This window comes from Ictidomys tridecemlineatus, chromosome 16, assembly GCF_052094955.1.
Source record: "Ictidomys tridecemlineatus isolate mIctTri1 chromosome 16, mIctTri1.hap1, whole genome shotgun sequence".
NCBI classification, from domain to species: Eukaryota; Metazoa; Chordata; class Mammalia; order Rodentia; family Sciuridae; genus Ictidomys; species Ictidomys tridecemlineatus.
In genome coordinates this window covers 27675670-27700018 of record NC_135492.1, presented here as the reverse complement: position 1 = coordinate 27700018, position 24349 = coordinate 27675670, and the positions used below count along the sequence as shown (strand labels likewise).

The window sequence follows — 24349 nt, the reverse complement described above, 5'->3', positions numbered from 1 at the left end:
AACACTTTTGAAAGCATTTGTTTTCTCTTTGTGAATATTATCCTTGAGGAGAAAGAATGATCACTCAACACTTCCTCGTGTTTGGTCAAAATAACTGCTTTAAAGGGAATAAGGGGGTTGTTTATAGATCCCAGGGATATGGAATTCTGGGCTACATCAATACAGTATAACTGCTCCCTTTTCTGAGAGTCCATGATGTAGAGTCACACCAGTCCTGTAGTTAGGTAAGCACACAGGGTAATAATGATGTAGGGACAAAGGAGACAAGGCACTGAAGATAGTTGTAAACAGGTTTATCTGTCTGCAGCAAGTCTCAGAGGGCAATGCTTTTGCTGTAATCAATCCATCCATCCCTTGAAAATTGAGTTCAGGTGGTTTCAAAATTTTATACCCAGTATGTAAGGAGAGGGGGGTCAGACGTTCACATTGAAATACAGTGACCCCCAAATAACTCTCAGACCACAGAGTCTCATTCCAGTTAAGCCTTTATTGCTGGCCAGTTGCAGACACTCTGCTCTCGAAAGAATGAGATGGTCGGTGTGGTGCCCCTGCCTTCAGTTGGCTCCATATTTAAGCACAGAAACCACAAAAGTAAAGTTTGGGGGTTCAGTCAACATAAGTAAGCCTGAAAGTTGTGGTCAGTTAGTCTCCAGTAGGCCCCATAGATTATTCTGTGTTCTTGGGGAATTTTCATGAACAAAAGAATACAAACTGCCCCAGTCATGAGCTTTTTGAGTGTCATGGCTGAGTTCACAAAGTGGAGTCACCATAGTCAAGTTGTCACATCACACACATAAAAGCAGGTTTTTCTTTCTCTATTCTGGCCAAGTTAATCCTTCAAGGACAGCACCTGAGGAGGGGAGAGCTTCTTCTCCCCTTTATTTCCTCCCCCACCAGCTGTTACCATGGAGCTCAGTTGGTGACTTATTTGTGAAGCCCAGCTCGAGGCCAGAGGCCTTGTTTGAACATTACTACAAACTATTATTCTGGATACAAGTGTGTAAAAAACTAGTAACGGGGAGTCCAACACCTGGAGTGCTGATTTCTTTTTTTTTTTTTTTTTGTTTTAGAGAGAGAGAGAATTTTTTTTTAATATTTATTTTTTGATTCTCGGCAGACACAACATATTTGTTTGTATGTGATGCTGAGGATCGAACCCGGGCCGCACGCATGGCAGGCGAGCGCACTACCGCTTGAGCCACATCCCCAGCCCAGGAGTGCTGATTTCTTCCAGACTAGCTGCCCAGTAAAGTAGGGCAACACAAAAATAGGAAGTTTATCTACACTGAACTTTTTTGTAGATACTCTTTTATTGATAGTCCTAAAATTAGCCATGGTGCAGATTTCTGGAAAACCCAGTTAATTTTTTTTTGAAAAAATTGGTTGCCACTAAAATAATGTCTGATTCCTTTACTGTCCTTCATCCCCAGCTCTTTTCAGTATGATTTTCAGAAAGGATGTGGCTATGGTGCTCAGCTCTGGCTGAAAGTTGTGATCCTCCTGCCTCAGCTTCCCAATCTGTTGGGATTAAAGTCATAGACAACCCCAGCTACAGAAAATACATTATTTTAACCCAAATATTAATTATCATACTAAGGAACATGGATTAAAGTTACCCTTAATGATGTGTGTGACCCTCCCTGGAAAAGATTACATCACTTTTTTTTTTCTTGCTTTCTTCTTTATTTTCTTTCTTTCTTTCATTTTTTTTTCCTTCTACTTTTTCCTTTTTTAATATACCAGGGATTGAACCCAGGGGCACTTAAACACTGAGCCACATACCAAGTTTTTTTTGTATTGTATTTTCAGACATAATATCACTAAGTTCCTGATGGTCTCACTAAGTTGCTGAGTCTGGCTTTGAATTTAGCAATCCTCCTATCTTAGCCTCTCAAGCTGTTGGGATTATAGTTGTGTGCCACTTTGCCTGGCCTCCATGAACTTTTATAAAAGAAACTGTGTATCACTGCATTAACCAATTGCATTGGTAGAAACATCAGATTGGTGGGGTACAGAAAAAACAAAGAAAATTTCTTCTGTATGTCTGTTACTGCATTCTGAGCTTTGGTAGATTTTGGAGATGTATCGTAAGGTCAGTGATATATTCTGAGAAGTTTTGAGATTGTGGTCTGATATAGAAATTAAGATGATTGGCTATTTAAGGGCTTATAATAGCCCAAGATAATATTTGCTCTCCATACAGAACCCTGCCTTTCCACCCTCATGGTGGTCTAGTTAGCCAAAGTCAAGTACTCTGAAGGTTCTTTGATGTAGATGCAACTGTATAGAGAACTTGAGTTCACAGCTGTAAAAATCTTGTGCTTTTTCTTTTATCTTCCTTAGGTGTAGGCACCATGTCAGATTTCTTGGGCAGAGGTTCCCTTTGGGCACCTCCCAGAATCCCATGTCCTCAGCCACTGTCCTCTCCTGGAGCTGCCACAGAGTGCCCATAGCTTCCCTGTGCCTTGCAAGGTGAACAGAATTTCAGGCTCTGGGTCAGCTGCTCCCAGAGGACAGCCTAAGGTGTGGGGTGCAGCCTCTCAGGGAAGCTGCTGGGGGCCCTGGGCTGAGGAATCTTCTGGAAAAGGCCTCATCTAAACAGCTATTTCCTTGAGACCTTGTTTTCCCCAAGCTCTGTTCCCATTCCTTGGAGACAGGCGAACACTCAGCCTGTTGATGCTGGTGCTGAGGGGCCAGGTGAGCAGTGACTCCTGCCCTTTTAGTCTTTCATGGTGTGAAGGAGCAAAACCTCTCCTGGAGCATAAGGACCACCCACCCCGGTGCAGAGCTGTGCAAACCTGTAAAGCCTCATAGACTGGAGTCATGGTCCAGGTGCCTGGGAGGGTGATCCTGGATGCTTTCCATGAGCAAGACCAGGAGAAAGCATGTCCCAGCTGTCAGGGACCTTCCCTGCCCCTTGAGCCTGACACATCTGTGCTCCCTCAGCACCAAAGATTTTTGTGTATCACTTTGAAATGATTTGCTCACTTATGTGAGGCCCAGGTTTATTTATTCAGAGTCAAATGGGATGGACTATTATTAAAGAGGCAAGAGAGAGGTGGATTAAAATCCACCTTTTTTTTTGGTTGTTGTTGTTAAAAATCCCAGCTTACAGCCAGGTACAGTGGTGCACACCTGTGATCCTTCCTGCTCCAGAGGCTAAGACAGGAGTGTTGCAAATTTGAGGACAGCCTTAGCAACTTAGCGAGGCCTTATGTAACCTGGTGAGACTACTCCTCAAAATAAAATATAAAAATGACTGTGGATGTGGCTCAGTAGTAAAATATCTCTGGGTTTAATCTCGAGGGCATCAAACAAAAAAGAAAAAAGAAAAAAAGAAAAAAAAAAAACATCTAATTACCTATTTTACCTTTTGCTACCCCTGAATATGTGTAGAAAGTTGGTAAGATTCAGATTTGTCTTTTCAGTGGTTTCAAATTGAAATCCAACCCTAGATTCCAAAATACCACGTAAGATACAGAGAAACTCTGTCTTGCATTATTGCTGCAGAATTTGAGTCCAATTCTACTAATTTATGAATGTGATTTCATGAAAACTAGTATCTGTCCTTCACAAGGTGATGAATTTTACAAAGGACGACAGTTTTCACCGTTGTTGTCCTAACTTGGCAGGTTCAAGTGAACTGTGTGGTTTTTTGGTATCAGGAATGGTACCCAGAGATGCTTAACCATCAGCCTCTTTTAGATTCTTTGTTTTGAGACAGAGTCTTGCTACATCATCTAGGGCTGCTGGGGTTACAGGTTTGCACCAGCACACCCGTCTTCATTGTAATTTTTAAGGACAACTTTGGCAATGCCTTGAATACCTAACTGTAATCATTTTATCACTGAATATCAGTGAAAGAGTAAATGACACCTGTTTTCTGCAAAGAAGAGATCCATGTGTTTAAATAATGGTGCTGATCCCCTCACCATGTCACCTAATTCCTGTTCCCTCCCAACTGCTTCCTCGTGGGGCCAAACTTTTGGGAGCTAGCCTTTTAGCTTATGAAACTTGGGAGTAACATAAATGCTCTTTCTATTCTCTCTGTCCTGTACAACATAAATGCTCTTTCTATTCTCTCTGTCCTGTTGCTTGGTCTTAGATACAGTTTACTGTTTTCAATTTTTTTGAAGAGTATTTTTTGTTGTTGCTGTAGTTGGACACAATAGCTATTTATTTTTTTTTTATGTGGAGCTGAGGATCAAAACTAGGGTGTCTCATGTGCTAGGGAAACACTCTACTTCTGAGTCAGAATCCCAACCCTCCTATTTCCATTTTTAGATATACTTTTTCTTAAGTTTACCTCCAAAATACAGTAAACCATGCCCTAAATTTCACAGAAGTTGGTTGAAAGCTCAGTGTTTTTTTAGAGAGTTTATAACATGGGAACATTCAATCTTTGTGAGAAAGTGTGGTGTCTTTCTACTGATTTTTTTGTGTTTTTATGCCTCTAATTGTGTACCTTTTGTATCATAATCATGTTTATCTAATTACATGTATTTTTTCAAGCTACTCTCCAGCCCAAGAGAATTAGTATTGTAGTCTGTTGTTTATTTATTTGCTTCCTTATTGAGTGCTGGGAATTGATGCCATGGACTTGCTCATGCTTAGTTATCTTCCAGAAATAAATTTCAATTTGTGAGGAATGTTCTGGAGTTGTGCAGGCGTTTTACTGGGGAATAAACCTACAGGCACTTGACCACTGAGCACATCCTCAGCCCTTTATTTATTTTTTTTTTCCTTTTTTAAAATATTGTATAGTTGTAGATGGATAGAATACCTTTATTTTATTTATTTTTCTGTGGTGCTGAGGATCATACCCAGTGCCTCACACATGTTAGCAAGTGGTCTGCCACTCAGCTACAGTCCCAGACCCCCTTTTTATTTTTGATGAAGACCAGTCTCACTAAATTCCTGAGTGTCTTGCTCTGTTGCTGAGATGGGCCTCAAACTTTTGCCATTTCCCTGCCTTGACCTCCCTAGTGGCTGAAATTACAGGTGCACACCACTACACCAGCAGTTAGAGTGAGTTTTGAAGAGTTATCATCCAATTTCTTTCCAGATGAAATAGTATTGAAAATCAGTTTTCTTGCTTTTGTTTATACTTTTGAAATTTGTAACTATGACTCTTCCTCTTTGCTTTATTTTTGCATTATTATAAAAAATGTATTTAGCATATTAATATTGTTTCTTATGTATACATTTTTAAAACTTCATGGCTTGATAGTTTATTTACGTCTTTATTAGATAAACTTTGTTTTTATAAGCAATTTTAGGCTTACATAGTTTATTAGTCAGTGTTCTCTAGAGGAACAGTATCAAGAGGAAGTATGATTATCAAAGGGGAGTCATTAGATTGGCGTACTTGACCTGAAGGTGGATGTCCACAGTGGCCATCTGCAGGCTGGAGAGCTTGAGAAGTAGTAGCTGCAGATTCCCAGAGGCTGAAGCCACAGAACAATAGGGATCAATGGTGCTGCCTTAGTCCAGAGCAAAGATTCTAGAAACTCACTAGAGAATCACTGACAGAGTCCACTTTGGGAGAGTGAAGAATTTTGTTCCACCCAAGACACCATCTTATTCGATGGTGCTGCCTAGCTTAAGGAGGTTCTCCAGTTTGGCTCACTATCCCTTATGCCAGTGTTTTGTAGACATACCCTCATAGGCACACCCAGAAGCTCATTAATCATCAGCATCCTTTAATCCAATCAAGGTGACATTTAAATGTGCCATTACATATAATATCAAATACCCCTTCTCTCCAGCTGATAGTCTCCACTGTTTTCAAAATATTGAATTGGTGTAGGGTGTTGAACATTGGATAAAGAGAATTGATGAAGCAACATTTTGGATAAGCCAAAGTTCATCCTTTATTTTAGGGTTCCTCTTCCTTGTGATGTGATTGTGTGTGTCACGTCGTATACAAGATAATGTCATACAGAAGAGAATCTTCTTCTCTGGGAATCCTGTGTTCCACTTGTTCATCACTCCTCCTCATTTCTTCCTCCCTCTCTGCTTCCTATATCTCTGGCACCCATCAGTTTTGCTAGTGCATCTATAATGTTGTCTTTTCCAGAATGTTCTTGACTTGGAATCTTACTGCACTTGGCCATTTCAAACTGGCTTCTCTCACTTTCCAGTCTGCCTTTAAGGGTGCTGTATCTTTCCAGGCTGCAGAGCTCATTTTCTGGGTGATGCACTTTGGTGTGGTTAAACTTCAGCTTGTCCACTCAGTATTGAATGGTGCGTCTTTCTTGTATCTAGCTTTGGGCCGTTGTGGATATGGCTGCTGTAGTCACTGCAGTGAGAGTTCCTGTGCCCATAATTTTCACATCATTTGCATAGACACCTGGAGTGTGATGACTTAATTGTACAGTTTTTTGCATTTATGATTAAAATTTGCATTTATGTTTATGAGCATCATTCATAGTCTTCTGTTTCATACTTTTCTTCATCTATTTAATTTGGATAATATGGTAACTTATGCCTCAGGGAGACTTAGGAGGTGTTAACTCAGCTGTTATGTTCTGGAAACAAAGTAGAAAACTGGTGGCAGTTCTTATGTGTCTCATGGAAGCCTGTTTGAGATGTCAGAGCCTTGCCTTGCCTTTTTAGGAAGTAATTAGTTTCTGAGTCTGGTTTTCTCAGCAGCCATGAATGCATCTATTTTGTGTATTTCCCCTTTTGTGTGAGTTGTAGGAGATTGTATCTCTCAAAGAAGTGGTCCAGTTTCTGCAGTTGTCTAATTTGTGTCAAGCACATTTATGATAATCTTGTAGTCCCAATGCACTGTTGACGATGACACTTTTAAATCTGTTAGTAGGTTTTCAGTCCTCGATGCTTTTTTCTTTAATATTATTGTATATTTTACACTTTTTATTTTTTTCTTTTTATGTGGCAGTGAGGATTGAACCCAGTTTCTTCCAAGCACTAGGAAAGCAGTCTTCCACTGAGCCAAAACCCCAGTCCCTGTCCTCTGTATTCTTAGCCTTTTGTTGGTTAATCAGTGATGCAGATGTTCATGAAGAACTTTATTTGCAGACTGCGGATTTCCTGATTGTGGTTTCACCAACACCTTCTCTGTTACCTACCTGTGGTCAATTTAGGTTTACCGTGCTCTTCTTTCTCTGGTTTTCTGAAGTGGCAGTTTCATTGGTTGCTTTTAGCTCTTGTTTTCTGAAATGTGCGTTGGATGACTTAGATACCAATACAGCGCCACCTCTGGTGTCCTCTATGAAATTCCTATGATGGACTTTTACATTTTTTTCTTTCAAAATGGTCACCTTTTTTCTTGAGTCACCTCTTTGTCCTGTGTCTGTTCAGAGCCCTGTGTTTAATGTCTTTTTCCCTGGAGGCTTTTCAACTTCTTGTGATCTGATTTCTGCTTTAGCTCTCATATTTTTTGAACATACATGGGATTTCACTGGTGGTCCACTTTTAGGGGTGTGGTTTATGTCCTGTGGAGTGTTGCTGTGAACCTGAAACCTCAGTGTGCTTCCCGTTTGGTTGAAGGTCCATGAAGCCCTCCTGTCTGCATCATTGTCCTGACAGAGTTGGGCTGATGTCTCAGAGGGTAATTGTGGGTTCTTCATTGTTTGGGGTGGTTCTGTATGGTTTCAGTCCTTGAGTATGCTTCTGTGTAAGTGGCAGGAACATTTTCTTTGTCTGTTCCATCACTGTGCAGACATCATAGCATGCTTACAGATGTAAGTGGTGGCCTCTTTCACACGCAGACTGTGTGGGATAGTTCAGAATTCTGGGCTACAAACTTGTTGCTTTACCACACTCTGGAAGAGCTTCTGCCTTAGGTTTGTTTGCACCACCATTGCTACAGGCACAATGAATCTCTTTCACAACAGACAATCATTGCAAATGTGGCCCACCCTTGATCAAAATGTCCTTGAGCAGAACATTGGTATGTGTCTCATAAATATATATTATGGTAGTGAACTGGCTGCTGTTAAGAAGAGTTTGACAATCATTGGATATTCATTTTGCTGTGAGACTTAGAAAAGTAGCGCCTGCTGTTTATTAAGAAGATTGTTTTAAGAGTTATAAAACTTTGTAAGGCTGTTTTTTGGACAAGGTGACAATTTTGTTTTTAAAGAGAGAGAAGAGAATTTTTAAAAATATTTTATTTAGTTTTTTGGCGGACAAACATCTTTGTTTGTACGTGGTGCTGAGGATCGAACCCGGGTCACATGCATGCCAGGCGAGCGCACTACCACTTGAGCCACATCTCCAGCCCATGGTGACATTTTTAGATCATTGAGCTCTTTCTTTCTTTTTTTTTCTCATTTTTTTATTGGTTGTGTAAAACATTACAAAGCTCTTGACATATCGTATTTTATACATTAGATTCAAGTGGGTTATGAACTCCCATTTTTATCCCAATTACAGATTGCAGAATCACATCGGTTACATATCCACGTTTTTACATGATGCCATATTAGTGACTGCTGTATTCTGCTACCTTTCCTATCCTCTACTATCCCCCCTTTCATCCCCTCCCGTCTTCTCTCTCTACCTCAACTACTACAATTCATTTCTCTCCTTGTTTTTTTTTCCCATTCCCCTCACAACCTCTTATATGTAATTTTGTATAACAATGAGGGTCTCCTTCCATTTCCATGCAATTTCCCTTTTCTCTCCATTTTCTTCCCACCTCATTTCTCTGTTTAATATTAGTCTTTTTCTCCTGCTCTTCCTCCCTGCTCTGTTCTTAGTTTCTCTCTTTATATCTCTTTATATCAAAGAAGACATTTGGCATTTGTTTTTTAGGGATTGGGTAGCTTCACTTAGCATAATCTGCTCAAATGCCATCCATTTCCCTGCAAATTCAATGATTTTGTCATTTTTTAGTTCTGCATAATACTCCATTGTGTATAAATGCCACATTTTTTTTTTATCCATTCATCTATTGAAGGGCATCTGGGTTGGTTCCAAAGTCTAGATATTGTGAATTGTGCTGCTATTAACATTGATGTGGCAGTATCCCTGTAGTATGCACTTTTAAGGTCTTCAGGGAATAGTCCAAGAAGGGCAATAGCTAGGTCAAATGGTGGTTCCATTTCCAGCTTTCCCAGGAATCTCCATACAGCTTTCCAAATTGGCCGCACCAATTTGCAGTCCCACCAGCAATGTATAATAGTACCCCTTTCCCCAAATCCTCGCCAGCACTTGTTGTTATTTGACTTCATTATAGCTGCCAATCTTACTGGAGTGAGATGGTATCTTAGGGTGGTTTTGATTTGCGTTTCTCTGACTGCTAGAGATGGTGAGCATTTTTTCATGTACTTGTTGATTGATTGTATATCCTCCTCTGAGAAGTGTCTGTTCAAGTCTTTGGCCCATTTGTTCATTGGGTTATTGTTTTTTGTTTGTTTGTTTGTTTGTTTGTTTTAAGAGAGAGAGATAGGGAGAGAGAGAGAGAGAGAGAGAGAGAGAGAGAGAGAGAGAGAGAGAAGAGTTTTTAGAGAGAGAGAAAGAGAGAGTGAGAGAGAGATTTTTTAAATATTTTATTTTTTTAGTTTTTGGGGGACACAACATCTTTGTTTGTATGTGGTGCTGAGGATCGAACCTGGGCCGCACGCATGCCAGGCGAGCGCGCTACCGCTTGAGCCAATCCCCAGCCCAAGAGAAAAGAGTTTTAACATTTATTTATTTTAGTTCTTGGCGGACACAACATTTTTATTTTGTAGGTGATGGATCGAACCTGGAACGCATGCACGCCAGGTGAGTGCGCTACAACTTGAGCCACATCCCCAGCCCTTATTTGTTTTCTTATTGTTAATTTTTTTGAGTTTCCCAGCACCATTTGTTGAGTATGCTATCCTTCCTCCATTGCATGCTTTTAGCCCCTTTATCAAATATAGGATAGTTGTAATTTTGTGGATTGGTCTCTGTGTCCTCTATTCTGTACCATTCATCCACCCGCCTGTTTTGGTACCAGTACCATGCTGTTGTTGTGACTATTGCTCTGTAGTATAGTTTGAACTCTGGTATCACTATACCGCCTGACTCACACTTCCTGCTTAGAATTGCTTTTGCTATTCTGGGTCTTTTGTTTTTCCATATAAATTTCATAATTGCTTTGTCTCTTTCTACAAGAAATGCCCTTGGGATTTTGATTGGCATTGCATTGAAACTATAGAGAACTTTGAGTAATATTTCCATTTTGATGATGTTAGTTCTTCATATCCATGAACAGGGTATATTTTTTTCATCTTCTAAGGTCTTCTATTTCTCTCTTTAGGGTTCTGTAGTTTTTATTGTATAAATCTTTCACCTCTTTTGTTAGGTTGATTCCCAAGTATTTTATTTTTTTTTGAGGATATTGTGAATGGGGTGGTTGTCCTCATTTCTATTTCATAAGATTTGGTGCTGATATACAGGAATGCCTTTGATTTATGCGAGTTGATTTTATATTTGCTGAATTCATTTATTAACTCTAGTAGTTTCTTTGTAGACCCTGTTGGGTCTGTTAGATATATTATCATATCATCCACAAATAGTGATAATTTAAGTTCCTCTTTTCCTATTTTTATGTCTTTAATTTCTTTCGTCTGTCTAATTGCTCTGGCCAGTGTTTTGAGAACTATATTGAATAGAAGTGGTGATAGAGGGCATCTCTGTCTTGTTCTAGATTTTAGAGGGAATGCCTTCAGTTTTTTCTCCATTCAGAATAGTGTTAGCCTGAGGTTTTGCATATATACCTTTTACGATGTTGAGGTAAGATTCTGTTATCCCTTGTTTTTCTAGTATTTTGAACATAAAGGGATGTTGTACTTTATCGAATGCTTTTTCTGCATCTATCGAGATGATCATGTGGTTTTTTAAGTCTATTGATGTGGTGAATAACATTTATTGGTTTCTGTATATTTACCCAGCCTTGCATCCCAGGGATGAATCCTACTTGATCATGGTGCACAATTTTTTTGATATGCTTTTGTAGTCGATTTGCCAGGATTTTATTGAGGATTTTTGAATCTATGTTCATTAGAGATATTGGTCTGTAGTTTTATTTCTTTGAAGTATCTTTGTCTGGTTTCAGTATCAGGGTGATGTTGGTCTCATACAATGAATTTGGAAGATCTCCTTCTTTTTCTGTTACTTGAAATAACTTGAAAAGTATTGGTATTAATTCTTTTTTGAAGGTTTTGTAAAACTCCGCTGTATATCCATCTGTTCCAGGGCTTTTCTTGGTTGGTAGTCTTTTAATGGCTTCTTCTATTTTCTCCTTTGTCATTGGTCTGTTTAAATTGTGTGTATCTTCCTGACTCCATCTGGGCAAGTCATATGACTTAAGAAATTTATCGATATCTTCACTATCTTCTATTTTATTGGACTATAGGGTTTCAAAATAATTACTAATTATCTTCTGTATTTCTGAAGTATCTGTTGTGATATTGCCCTTTTCATTCCATATGTTGGGATTTTGAGTTCTCTCTCTTCTCTTCGTTAGCATGGCTAACGGTCTGTCTATCTTATTAATTTTTTCAAAGAACCAACTTTTAGTTTTATCAATTTTTCAATGTTTTTTTATGTTTCAATTTCATTGATTTCCATTCTGACTTTAATTATTTCTTGCCTTCTGCTACATTTGCTGTTGTTTTGCTGTTCTTTTTCTAGGGTTTTGAGATAAAATGTGAGTTCATTTATTTGTTGGTTTTTTCTTTTTTTGAGGAATGAACTCCAGGCAATGAATTTCCCTTTTAAAACTGCTTTCATTGTGTCCCATAGATTCCGATATGTTGTGTCTGTATTTTCATTTATTTGTAAGAATTTTTTGATTTCTTCCTTTATGTCTTCTGTAACCCATTGATCATTCAGTAACATATTGTTCATTTTCCAGGAGATGCAGGATTTTTCCTTCCTTCTTTTATCATTGATTTCCAGTTTCATTCTAAATGATCAGATAAGGTCCATTATATTATCTCCACCCATTTATATTTACTAAGAGTTGCCCTATGGCATAATATATGGTCTATCTTTGAGAAGGATCCATGTGTATCCAGATGAGCTGAGAAGAATGTGTATCCACTTGATGATGGTTGATATATTTTATATATTTTGGTTAAGTCTAGGTTATTAATTGTGTTATTGAGTTCTACAGTTTCTTTATTCAGCTTTTGTCTTGTGGATCTGTCCATAGGAGAGAGCGGTGTGTTAAAGTCACTGGTAATTATTGTGTTGTGGTCCATTTGACTCTTGAACTTGAGGAGAGTTTGTTTTAAGAATGTTGCAGGACCATTGTTTGGTGCATACATATTGATAATTTTTATGTCTTGTTGGTGGATGGTTCCTTTTAACAGTATATAGTGGCCTTCTTTATCCCTTTTGATTAAATTAGGTTTGAAGTTGATTTTATTCAATATGAGTATGGCAACTCCTGCTTGCTTCAGAGGACCATGTGAGTTGTATGACTTTTCCCAGCCTTTCACTTTCAACCTGTGTATGTATTTTTTTGTCATATGAGTCTCCTAAAGGCAGCATATTGTTGGATTCATTTTTTATTCAAGGTTACTAGCCTTTGTCTCTTTATTGGTGAATTTAAGCCATTAACGTGTAAGGTTACTATTGATCTATTGTTTGTTCTTCCAGACATGCTTATTTATGTATTTATTTTAATATGGCTCGTTATTCCTTTTTGGTTATATTTTTTGTTCTTTTTTATACTGGGTTACCTCCCAATGTTAGTTTTGGGTGCTGTTTTTCAATTCCTCTTCTTGTAGTGTTTTGCTCAGAATGCCTTGCAGTGCTGGTTTTCTGGCTGCAAATTCTTTTATCTTTTGTTTATCATGGAATATGTTAATTTTATTGTGAAATCTGAAGCTTAATTTTGCTGGATACAGTATTTTTAGTTGGAATCCATTATTTTTCAGCGTTTGAAATACGTTGTTTCAGGATCCTGTTGCTTTCAACGTCTGTGATAAAAAATAAGCCATTAACCTAATTGGTTTACCCCTGAATGTAATCTGCCTTTTTTCTCTCATAGTTTTTAATATTCTCTCCTTGTTCTGTGTGTTGGATATCTTCATAATTATGTGTCTTGGAGTTTTCTATACAATTGTGGGATATTTCAGATCTCAGTGACCTTTGAGGATGTGGCTGTGAACATCAACAAGGAGGAGTGGGCTTTTCTGGATGCTTCCCAGAAGATCCTTTACAGAGATGTGATGCTGGAAGTCCTCAGAAACCTGGCTTTTATAGGTAATAATGATGGTTTTAAAATTAATCAAATCGAGAACTCATGTTTATTTTGCTCATTTATGTAGAAGGTGAAAAGGAAATCAGTTGATGAATTATTGAAGCATAAATGGCACCTACAATTTGGCCAAGCATTTCTAGGTCCTAAATATTCCTAATGATTATTATGTTGTCTCATTTTAGGAAACAAGTGGGAAGACAAGACCACTGAAGATCAGATTGAAAACTGTGGAAGAAACCTAAGGTAACTGTACTCACAAGAGGAATTCGTGAGGGAATCTGAGAACTGTCATATAATTTTTAAAGCAAACCAACCGAAGAAGTATGCATAATTTGAAATGTATTTATTCTTATAATATTTTTTATCAGAAATACATACTTATCTGTAACAGGTATTCAGTCTTTTCAAAGTATTTGACATGCAAAAAGGACTATGAAATTGCATATGTGAATATGACTATGTGAATAATAGCCATAGAGAAGCTGTGTTGGAAAGGATTGTTTCCTTTTAATCTCTTTATTTTCAGGCAACTTTAACAAGTCAGAAAATCTAGCCTTTATGTGATGTTGGTAGAAATTTAAAGACCTATAAAAAAATAGAAAACTGTGAATGAGTTAGGTATCAATTATGTGCTGGTCACTTCTTCTTCAAAGAAGTCCTATGGTAAACTTCAAACTTTCCCTACAGAATAGTGTGGGGAAACCTTCAAATCGATTCCAATTTTTAACCAAACAAAGACAAATTTTAATAGATTAAATCCATGTGACTTCATTTTGTGTGCAAATGATTTCATATGTCCTTCTTTCCTTCATAGGCACATCACATCTCACTCTGGACACAAATACTATAAGCGTGAAGAATATGAAGAGAAGCCATGTGAATTTAAACAATATAGGAAATCTCTGGTTTCTCTCGAAAGTGTTGACACACAAATGTTGTTACAAACTGGATATAGACCATATGAAAGTACAGTATGTGGGAAAGTCATCAGTTGTTCCAATGACATTCAAAGACATGAAGAAACTCATACTGGGGGGCAACCCTATGAATGTCAACAATGTGGTGAAGCCTCTTCTTCTCTCCCAGGTGTTCAAAGACACATGATAATACACAGTGGAGATAAACCTTTTCAATGTGAGGTATGTGGGAAAGGCTTTCATTTCTCCTCTTTATTTAGAAGATATGAAAGAACTGATTCTGGAGAGAAATTTTATGAATGTAAACAAGATGGTCAAATCTTTATTTCACAGATAAGTCTTCAAAAGCACAATGTCACACACAGAGGGAATGCACATTTTAAATGTAAGGTATGTGGGAAAGACTTTGCTTATCCCAGATTACTTAGAATACATCAGAAAACACATACTGGAGAGAAGCCCTATGAATGTAAGCAGTGTGGCAAAGCCTTTGCTAGATCTTGTGACCTTCACATACATGAAAGAACTCACACTGGAGAGAAGCCCTATGAATGTAAGCAGTGTGGCAAAGCCTTATCTAGATCTGGTGACCTTCACATACATGAAAGAACTCACACTGGAGAGAAGCCCTATGAATGTAAGCAGTGTGGCAAAGCCTTTGCTACATCCCGTCAGCTTCATATACATGGAAGAACACATACTGGAGAGAAGCCCTATGAATGTAAACAATGTGTAAAAGCCTTTGCTATATCCTATAAACTTAAGAGCCATGAAAGAACACACACTGGAGAGAAGCCCTATGAATGTCAACAATGTGGCAAAGCCTTTGCTAGATCTGGTGACCTTCACAGACATGGAAGAACTCATACAGGAGAAAAGCCCTATGTATATAAGCAGTGTGGAAAAGCCTTTCCTACATTCCATCAGCTTCATGCACATAGAAGGACACATACTGGAGAGAAGCCTTATGAATGCAAACAATGTGGAAAAGCCTTTGCTACATCCTCTAAGCTTCGTGCACATGGAAGAACACATACTGGAGAGAAGCCTTATGAATGCAATCAATGTGGAAAATCATTTGCTATGTCCTATCACCTTAACAGACATGGAAAAACACACACTGGAGAGAAGCCCTATAAATGTAAGGAGTGTGGAAAAGCCTTTACTAGATCTAGTTACCTTCAGAATCATGGAAGAACACATACTAGAAAGAAACCCTTTGGATGTCAACAATCTGGAAAAACATTTGCTTCATCGCATCATCTTCACATACATGGAAGAATGCATACCGAAGAAAAGCCTTATGAATGTGAAAAATGTAGAAAAGCCTTTACTGCTTCCTCTTACCTTCAGATACATGAACGATCTTATACTGGAGAGAAGCCCTATGATTGTAAGCAGTGTGGCAAAGCCTTTGCTACATCTACTAAACTTCAAATACATAGAATAGTGCATACTGGAGAGAAGCTCTACGAATGTAAGTAGTGTGGCAAAGCCTTTGCTAGATCCAGTGAACTTCAAATACATGGAAGAGTGCATACTGGAGAGAAGCCTTATTAATGTAAGCAGTTTGGCAAAGCCTTTGCTAGATCTGGTGACCTTCACAGACATGAAAGAACTCATAGTGGAGAAAAGCCCTATGTATGTAAGCAGTGTGGCAAAGCCTTTGCTACATCCTGTCAAGTTCATGAACATGGAAGAACACATACTAGAGAGAAGCCTTATGTATGTAAGCAGTGTTGAAAAGCCTTTGCTAGATCTAGTCATTTTCAGATTCATGGAAGAACACACACTGGAGAGAAGCCCTATGAATGTAAACAGTGTGGAAAAGCCTTTTCTAGATCTAGTCACCTTCAGATTCATGGAAAAACACACAATGGAGAGAAGCCCTATGAATGTAAGCAGTGTGGAAAAGCATTTGCTACATCTAGTTGTCTTCAGATTCATGGAAGAACACATACTAGAAAGAAACCCTTTGCATGTCAACAATGTGGAAAAACATTTGCTTCATCCCGTCATTTTCGCATACATGGAATAATGCATACCGGAGAAAAGCCCTATGAATGTATACAATGTGGAAAAGCTTTTACTGCTGCCTCTTACCTTCAGATACATGAACGAACTCATACTGGAGAGAAGCTCTATGAATGTAAGCAGTGTGGGAAAGCCTTCACTGAGTCCTCTCACCTTCACTCACATGAACAAATTCATACTAGAGAGAAGCCCTATGAATGTAAGCAGTATGGCAAAGCCTTTGCTAGATCCAGTGAACTTAAAATACATGGAAGAGTGCATACTGGAGAGAAGCCCTATGAATGTAAGCAGTGTGGCAAAGCCTTTGCTAGATCTGGTGACCTTCACATACATAAAAGAATTCATAGTGGAGAGAATTCCTATGTATGTAAGCAGTGTGGCAAAGCCTTTACTACATCCTGTCAGCTTCATAAACATGGAAAAACACATACTGAAGAGAAGCCCTATGAATGCAAACAATGTGGAAAGCCTTTGCTACATTCTATAAGCTTAAAAGCCATGAAAGAACACACACTGGAGGGAAGCCCTCTGAATGTAAAGAATGTGGAAAAGCCTACACTACTGCCTCTTACCTTCAGATGCATAAACACACTCATACTGGAGAGAAGCCCTATGAATGTAAGCAGTCTGGCAAAGCCTTCACTCAGTCCTCTTACCTTCACTCACATCAACAAACTCATACTGGAGAGAAGCCCTAATAATGTAAGCAGTGTGACAAAGCCTTTGCTAGATCCAGTGACTTTCACAGACACGGAAAAATGTATAATGGAGAAAAGCCCAATGAATGTCAACAATGTGGAGAAGCCTTTCCCACATCTTGTCTGCTTCACACATGTGAAAGAACATATACTTCATAGAAGTCATATGCATGAAAACAATTGGTAAACTCTTCTGTTATTACTGTTTCACTCATATACATGTAGGAAGTTTACTGGAGAAAAATCCTTTGAATGTGAAATATGGTAAATCACATTTCATATCATCCTCAAAGACAAGAGAGACTCACACAGCTGAAAATGTGTGTGTGTGTGTGTGTTTGTTTGTGTGTGTGTGTATGAATGTGTGTGTGTGTGTGTGTGTGTGTGTGTGTGTGTGAGAGAGAGAGAGAGAGAGCAAAGGATCAATCGATCCACTGGGGATTTAGCCTGGTGGTGCTCTACCACTGAGCTACTTTCCAGTTCCTTTTTACTTTTTATTTTGAGACAGGGACTTGCTGAGTTTCTTAGGGTCTTCCTAAAAAGCTGAGGCTAGCCTCCAACATTGATTCTTCAGAATCAGCCTCTCGAGTCTGAGGAATTAAAGGCATACACCAAACTTCCAACTGAATAACTCTTTAAATGTGAAAAATATCACAAATCTTTCCATTGTCCCTGTTGCCTTCAAAGCCATTTCACTCACATTGAAAAAAAAATCCCTCTGAATTTGGGGGATTTGCTACATTCTGTCAGCTTCATTTCCTTTCTTATATATGAAAACATTCATGCAGAGAAGCCCTGTGAATGTGAGAAATGTAGGAAATCTAGTTTTCTCATTTTTTTCCTAAGGACTGGGAATATTGTTTTGGAATAAAAAGAATAAATCCTATGCAAGTAAGAAATATAAAGGGTTCAGCTGTTCTAGTTTTTTTCAGTTGTATGAAAAGACTCATCGTGTAGAAAATGTGATGGTATCTTCTGTTTCATTCCTTGAAAATGATCTGTTTAACTTACTCAGTTTGGGTAAGTCACATGATTCTAGACATTTATTGATGACTTCTATATATTCTGTTTTATTGCAGTACAAATTTTTAAAATAATTTCTAATTATCTTCTGTATTTCTCTAGTGTTCATTGTGATATTTCCTTTTTCATCATGGATTTTAGTAATGGGAGTATTTCTCTCCTTATCTACAGTAGCATGGATGGAGTTTTATCAAATGTATTTGTTTTTCAAAGAGCCAACTTTTCATTTTGAAAATTTTAAAATATATGGCAGCGGAATATGTTACAATTCTTATTACACATATACAGTACAATTTTTTTCATATCTCTGTATATAAAGTAGGTTGACATCAATTCGTGTGCTCATATGTGTATTTTGGAAAATGATGTCTATTATATTCCCCCATCCTTGCTAATCCCTTTCCCCTTTCTATTCCTCCCACCACACTGCCCTAAATAAAATTCATCTATTCCTCCCATGCTCCCCCTCCCTACCCCACTATGAGTCAGCCTCCTTATATCAGAAAAAACATTCAGCATTTGTTATTTCGGGCTTGGCTAACTTCACTTAGCATTATCTTCTCCAATGCCATCCATTTACCTGCAAATGCCATGATTTTATTTTATTTTATTGCTGAGTAATATTCCATTGTTTACAAATGCCATGTTTTCTTTATCCATTCATCCACTGAAGGGCATCTATGTTGACTCCAAAGTTTAACTCTTGTGAATTCTGCTGCTAAAAACATTGTGACTGTGTCCCTGTAGTATGCTGTTTTTAAGTCCTTTAGGTATAGATCAGGGAGTGGGATAGCTGGATCAAATTTGGTACCATTCCCAGTCACTTTGTCAATTTTTATTTGCTTCTTTTGTTCCAATTTCATTGATCTCAGCTCTGATTTTAATTCTTTTCTGTCATTTACTGCTTTTGGTGTTGATTAATTGTTTTTCCTAGGGGTTTGAGATGTAATTTTAGGTCATTTATTTGACTTTTTCTTTTTTTAAGGAATAAACTCCATGCAATGAACTTTCCTCTTAGTAATGCCTGCATAGTGTCCCAGATATTTGGATATGTTGTATCTGTGTCCTCATTCACATCTAAGAAGTTTTAAATCTCCTCTTTGATGTTTTCTGCATCCCATTGTTCATTAACTAGTATATTATTTAGTCTCCAGGTGTTGGAGTAGCTTCTATTTATATCATTGATTTCTAATTTCATTCCATTATGATCTGATAGAATGCAGGGTAGTATCTTTACTTTTCTGTATTGCTTAGAGTTCCTTTTTGTCATGACATATGGTCTATTTTAGAGAAAGATCCATTTGCTGCTGAGAAGAAAGTGTCTTCGCCTGTTGAAGGAGTAAATAGTCAATGTATGTCAGTTAAATCTAAGTTATTGATTGTATTATTGAGTTCTATAATTTTTGTCTGAATATTGTTTGGACGATCAATCCAGTGGTAAAAGAGGTGTGTTAAAGTCACCCAGAATTTTTGTCTTGTGGTCTACTTGGCCCTTAAACTTGAGAAGAGTCTGTTTGAACATAGATGCTCCATTTATTTGGGGGTGTATATGTTTATAATTGTTCTGTCTTGTTGGTGTATGTTTTGTTTTTTTTTAGCAGTATGTAGTGTCCTTCTTTATCCCTTTTGATTAACTTTCACTTGAAGTCCACATTATTTTATATAAGAATGGAAACTCCTGCTTGCCTCCACAGTATATGTGAGTGGCAGGTTTTTTAATATCTATTTTTTGTATATGGACACAATACCTTTATTATTTAGTTTTATGTGGTGCTGAGGATCAATACAGGGCCTCACATGTGCTGGGCTAGTGCTCTACCACTGAGCCCCAGCCCCAGCCTGAGCAATATATTTTTTTCCAACCTGTCACGTTTAGTCTCTGGGTGTCTTTTCCTATGATATGAGTCTTTTGGAGGTAGCATATTGTTGGTCTTTTTAATCCAATCTGCCTGTCTTTTGATTGCTAAGTTGGAACTAAACTTTCAGGGTTATTATTGAGACAAGATTTGTATTCCCAGTTATTTTTGTTTATTTTTGGTATTTAACTAAGTCAGTTTCTCTTTGACAGGTTTTTCCTTTAGAGTGATACTACCCTTTTCTGATTTTTTATTGTTGTTCATTTCCTCCTGATGGAATATTTTGCCAAGGATGTTCTGTAGTACAGGTTTCTGGTTGTAAATTCGTTTAAATTTGTGTATGATGGATTTTTTTATTTTGTCATAAAATAACATCTGAATTGAAATCCGATTGCTTATCAAAATTTAATTTTGCTGGGTATGATTCTTGGTTGGCATCCATTTCTTTAAGAGCTTGGTTTATACTGTTGCAGGATCTTGTAGATTTCAGGGTCTCAGTTCAGAAATCAGAGATCTTGATTGGTTTTCCCCATATGTAATTTGATTCCTTTCACTTGTGGCTTTTGAAATGCTCTGCTCCTCCTGTATGCTAGGTGTTTTCATTATGATGTGCGTTGGTGTAGACCTGTAGTGATCTTGTTCATTTGGTGTTCTATATGATCCTTGTATTTGATTTCCCAATTCACTCTACATGTTTGGAAATTTTTCTGGTATTATTTCATTGAATAGATTGTCCATTTCTGTAGATTAGACCTTTATGCCTTCGTCTATCCCAATAGTTGTTAAATTTGGCTTTTTCATATTATTTCACAATTCTTGAATCTTCTGCTCATGGTTTCTTACCATCTTCACTGGGGTCCACTTTATTTTTTCAAGATTATATATTTCGCCTTCAATGTCATAGGTTCTGTCTTCCATGTGATGTATTCTGTTGGAGATGCTTCCTATTGAGTTTTTAATTTGCTTTACTGTTTCTTTCATTTCAAGGATCTTTGTTTTGTTGTTGTTTTTTTTTTCAAAATCTCTATCTTCTTATTGAAGGAATCTTTTTCTTTCTGTATTTACTTATGTAACTCTTTATCAAAATGATCCTTTGCTGCCTGTATTTGTTCTCATATCATCCTTTAATTCACAGAAAATTATGTACCTTCTCCCATTTATCCTGCTATTCTGACCATGGATTCTAATAATGTAGTATCTTTGTTTGAGGCACATTCTTTCTTGGTTTCTCAGGTTGTTCATGCATATTCCCTTCTATTTCTGTGTTTTAAAAATATATAGCCATGTAGGCTTATAGTGTCCCCAATGGGTTTCAATACCTTTCTTTTTAAAAATTTATTTATTAAATACACAACAATAGTGGAATGCATTACAATTCTTACTACATACATAGAGCACAATTTTTGTATCTCTGTATAGAAAGTATATTCATGAAAATTTATGCCATTATATACGTACTCATTTCTTTCTGCAATACAACTCTTAATACCCATATATATCACAATTTTTCATATCTCTGGTTCTATATCAGGTATGTTGGCACCAATTTGGGTCTTCATAAATGTACTTTAGATAATGGTGTCATCACATTCCACAATCACTGCTAATTTCCTGCCTCATCCTTTTCCCTGCAACCCCTCTGTGCTATGTAGAATTCATCTATTCCTCCCATGCTCCCCCTCCCTACCCCACTATAGTCAGCCTCCTTATATCAGAGAAACCATTCAACATTTATTTTTTGGGTATGCCTCACTTCACTTCTCCAATACCATACATTTACCTGCAATTGCCATGATTTTATTATTGCTGAGTAAAATTGCATTGTGTATATATGCCCCATATTTTTATCCAATCATCCACTGAAGGGAATCTGGGTTTGCTCCACAATTTGCTATTCTGCATTGTGCTGCTATAAACATTGAATGGCTATGACCCTGTAGTATGCTGTTTTAAAGTTTTTTGAGAATAGTCTGAGAAGAGGAATAGTGGGGTCAAATGATGTTTTCAATCCTAAATTTCAAAGGAATCTCTATACAGTTTTCCATGTTGTTTGTACCAATTTCCCCCACATCCTTGCCAACACTTTTTGTTTGTCTTTATGACTGGAGTGAGATGATATCTTAGAGTGGTTTTGATTTGCATTTCTCTAATTGCAAGAGATGATGAACTTTTTAAAAAAATATTTGTTGATTGATTCTACATCCTTTTCTGAGAAGTGTCTGTTCAGGTCCTTGGCCAATTTGTTGATTGGATTATTCGGTTTTTTTCTTGCTTAGCATTTTTAGTTCTTTATATACTAGATATTAGTTCTTTATCTGATGTGTGAGGGGTAAAAATCTACTCCCAGGATGTAGGCTCTCTGTTCACCTCAGATTTTATTTTCTGAGAAGAAAATGTTTAGTTTGAATCCATCCCATTTGTTGATTTTTGGTTTTAATTCTTGTGCTATAGGCATCTTATTAAGAAATTTGGGGTGGCCTAGTCCCATGTGATGAAGATTATGGCCTACTTTATCTTCTATTAGATGCAGAGTCTATGGTTTAAATCCTAGGTCCTTGATCTAATTTGAGTTGAGTTTTGTGCATGGTGAGAGATAGGGTTTTAATTTCATTTTTTTGAAAATGGATTTCCACTTTTCCCAGAACCATTTGTTGAAGAGGCAATCTTTCCTCCAATGCATGTTCTTGGCAACATTGTCTAATGTAAGATAATTGTAATTTTGTGAGTTAGTCTATGTGTCCTCTATTCTGTACCATTGGTCTAGCATCTTGTTTTACTTCCAATACTCTTTTTGTTACTCTTATTCTGTAGTAGAGTTTAAGGTCTGGTATAGTGATACCACCTGCTTTGCTCTTCCTGCTTATAATTGCTTTAGCTATTCTGGGCTTCTTATTTTTCCAGATGAATTTCATGATTGCTTTTTCTATTTCTGTGAGAAATGTCATTGGGATTTTGATCAGAATTTCATTAAATCTGTACAGTGCTTTTGGTTGTATGGTCGTTTTGATAATATTTATTCTGCCTATGCAAGAGTAATGTAGATCTTTCCATCTTCTAAGGTCTTCTTTGATTTCTTTCTTTAGGGTTCTGTAGGTTTCATTGTATAGATCTTTCACCTTTTTCATTAGTTGATTCCAAAGTATCTTATGTTTTCTTTTTTTGAAGTTACTGTAAATGGGATAGATTTTCTTATTTCCTTCTTGAGGCTTTGACACTGATATGCAGAAAGGCCTTTTTTAAAATATGTGTTAATTTTATATTTTGTTGCTTTGTGAATTTATTTTTAGTTCTATAAGTTTTCTGGTGGTGCTTTTAGGGTCTTCTAGTTATAGAATCATATTTTCAGCAAATAGTGCTAATTTAAGTTCTTTTCCTGTAGTTATTCTTTTAATTTCTTCCATCTGTCTAATTGCTCTGGCCAGTGTTTCAAAAAATATGTTGAATAGAAATGGCGAGAGAACGCACCCCTGTCTTGTTCCAGTTTTTAGAGGGAATGCCTTTAGTTTTTCTCCCTTTAGAATCATGTTGGCCTTAGGCTTAATGTAGAGAGCCAGTATGATGTTGAGGTATGTTCCTGTTGTCTCAAGTTTTCTAATTTTTTGAACATGAAAGGGTGCTGTGTTTTGTCAAATGGTTTTTCTGTGTCTCTTGAGATGATCATATGATTCTTATTTTTAAGTCTATTGATGTGATGAATTACCTTTATTGATTTCTATATATTGAACCAACCCTATATTCCTGGACAAACCCCACTTGATCTTGGTGCACGACCTTTTTAATATGTTTTTGTGTTTAATTTGGCAGAATTTTATTTAGAATTTTTGCATCTATGTTCATTCGAGATATTGGCCTGAAGTTTCCTTTCTTTCATTTTTCCCTGCCTGGTTTGGGGACCAGGGTGATATTGGCCTCATTGAATGAGTTTGGAAGTGCTGCTTCTTTCTGTATTTTCTGAAATAAATTGAAGAATATTGGTATTTTGAATTTCTTCTTTAAAGGTCTTGTTTAACTCAGCAGTGTATCGATCTGGGCCTGGGCTTTTCTTGGTTGATAAGCTTCTGATGGCTCTCGTATTTCATCATTTAATATTGGTCTGTTTAAATTTTGTATGTCTTCCTTATTTAATCTGGGCATATCATATGACTTAAGAAATTTGTAGATGCCTTGAATGTCTTCTATTTTATTGGGGTATTCATTTTCAAGATAATGTCTAAATATGCTCTCTATTTTTGTAGTGTCTGTTGAGATATTGCCTTTTTCATTATGTATGCTGGTAATTTGAATTTTCTCTCTCTTTGGCTTCATTAGCATAGGGTCTGTCAGAGAATCAACTTTTTGTCAAGGTTTAATTGTTTCTTTTAATTCAATTTCAGGTCGAATTTCGATTATTTCTTGCCTTCTACTGCTTTTGCTGTTGATTTCTTTTTCTAGGGCATTGAGATTAAGTATGAGATTAATTATTGACTTTTTCTTCTTTAAAGAATGAACTGCATGCAATGATGTTTCCTCCTAGTACTGCTTTCATAGTGTCCAAGAGATTTTGATATGTTGTGTCTATGTACTTGTTTACCTCTAAGAATTTTTTAATCTCCTCTTTGAAGTCTTCTG

General features: G+C 37.2%; 1 protein-coding gene across 2 annotated transcripts in view; it reads left to right on the top strand.

The window, feature by feature from the left end:
- The window catches only part of LOC144371505 (uncharacterized), a 1005333-nt gene that overhangs the window by 471666 nt on the left and 509318 nt on the right, over positions 1 to 24349 (top strand). The window lies entirely within an intron of this gene.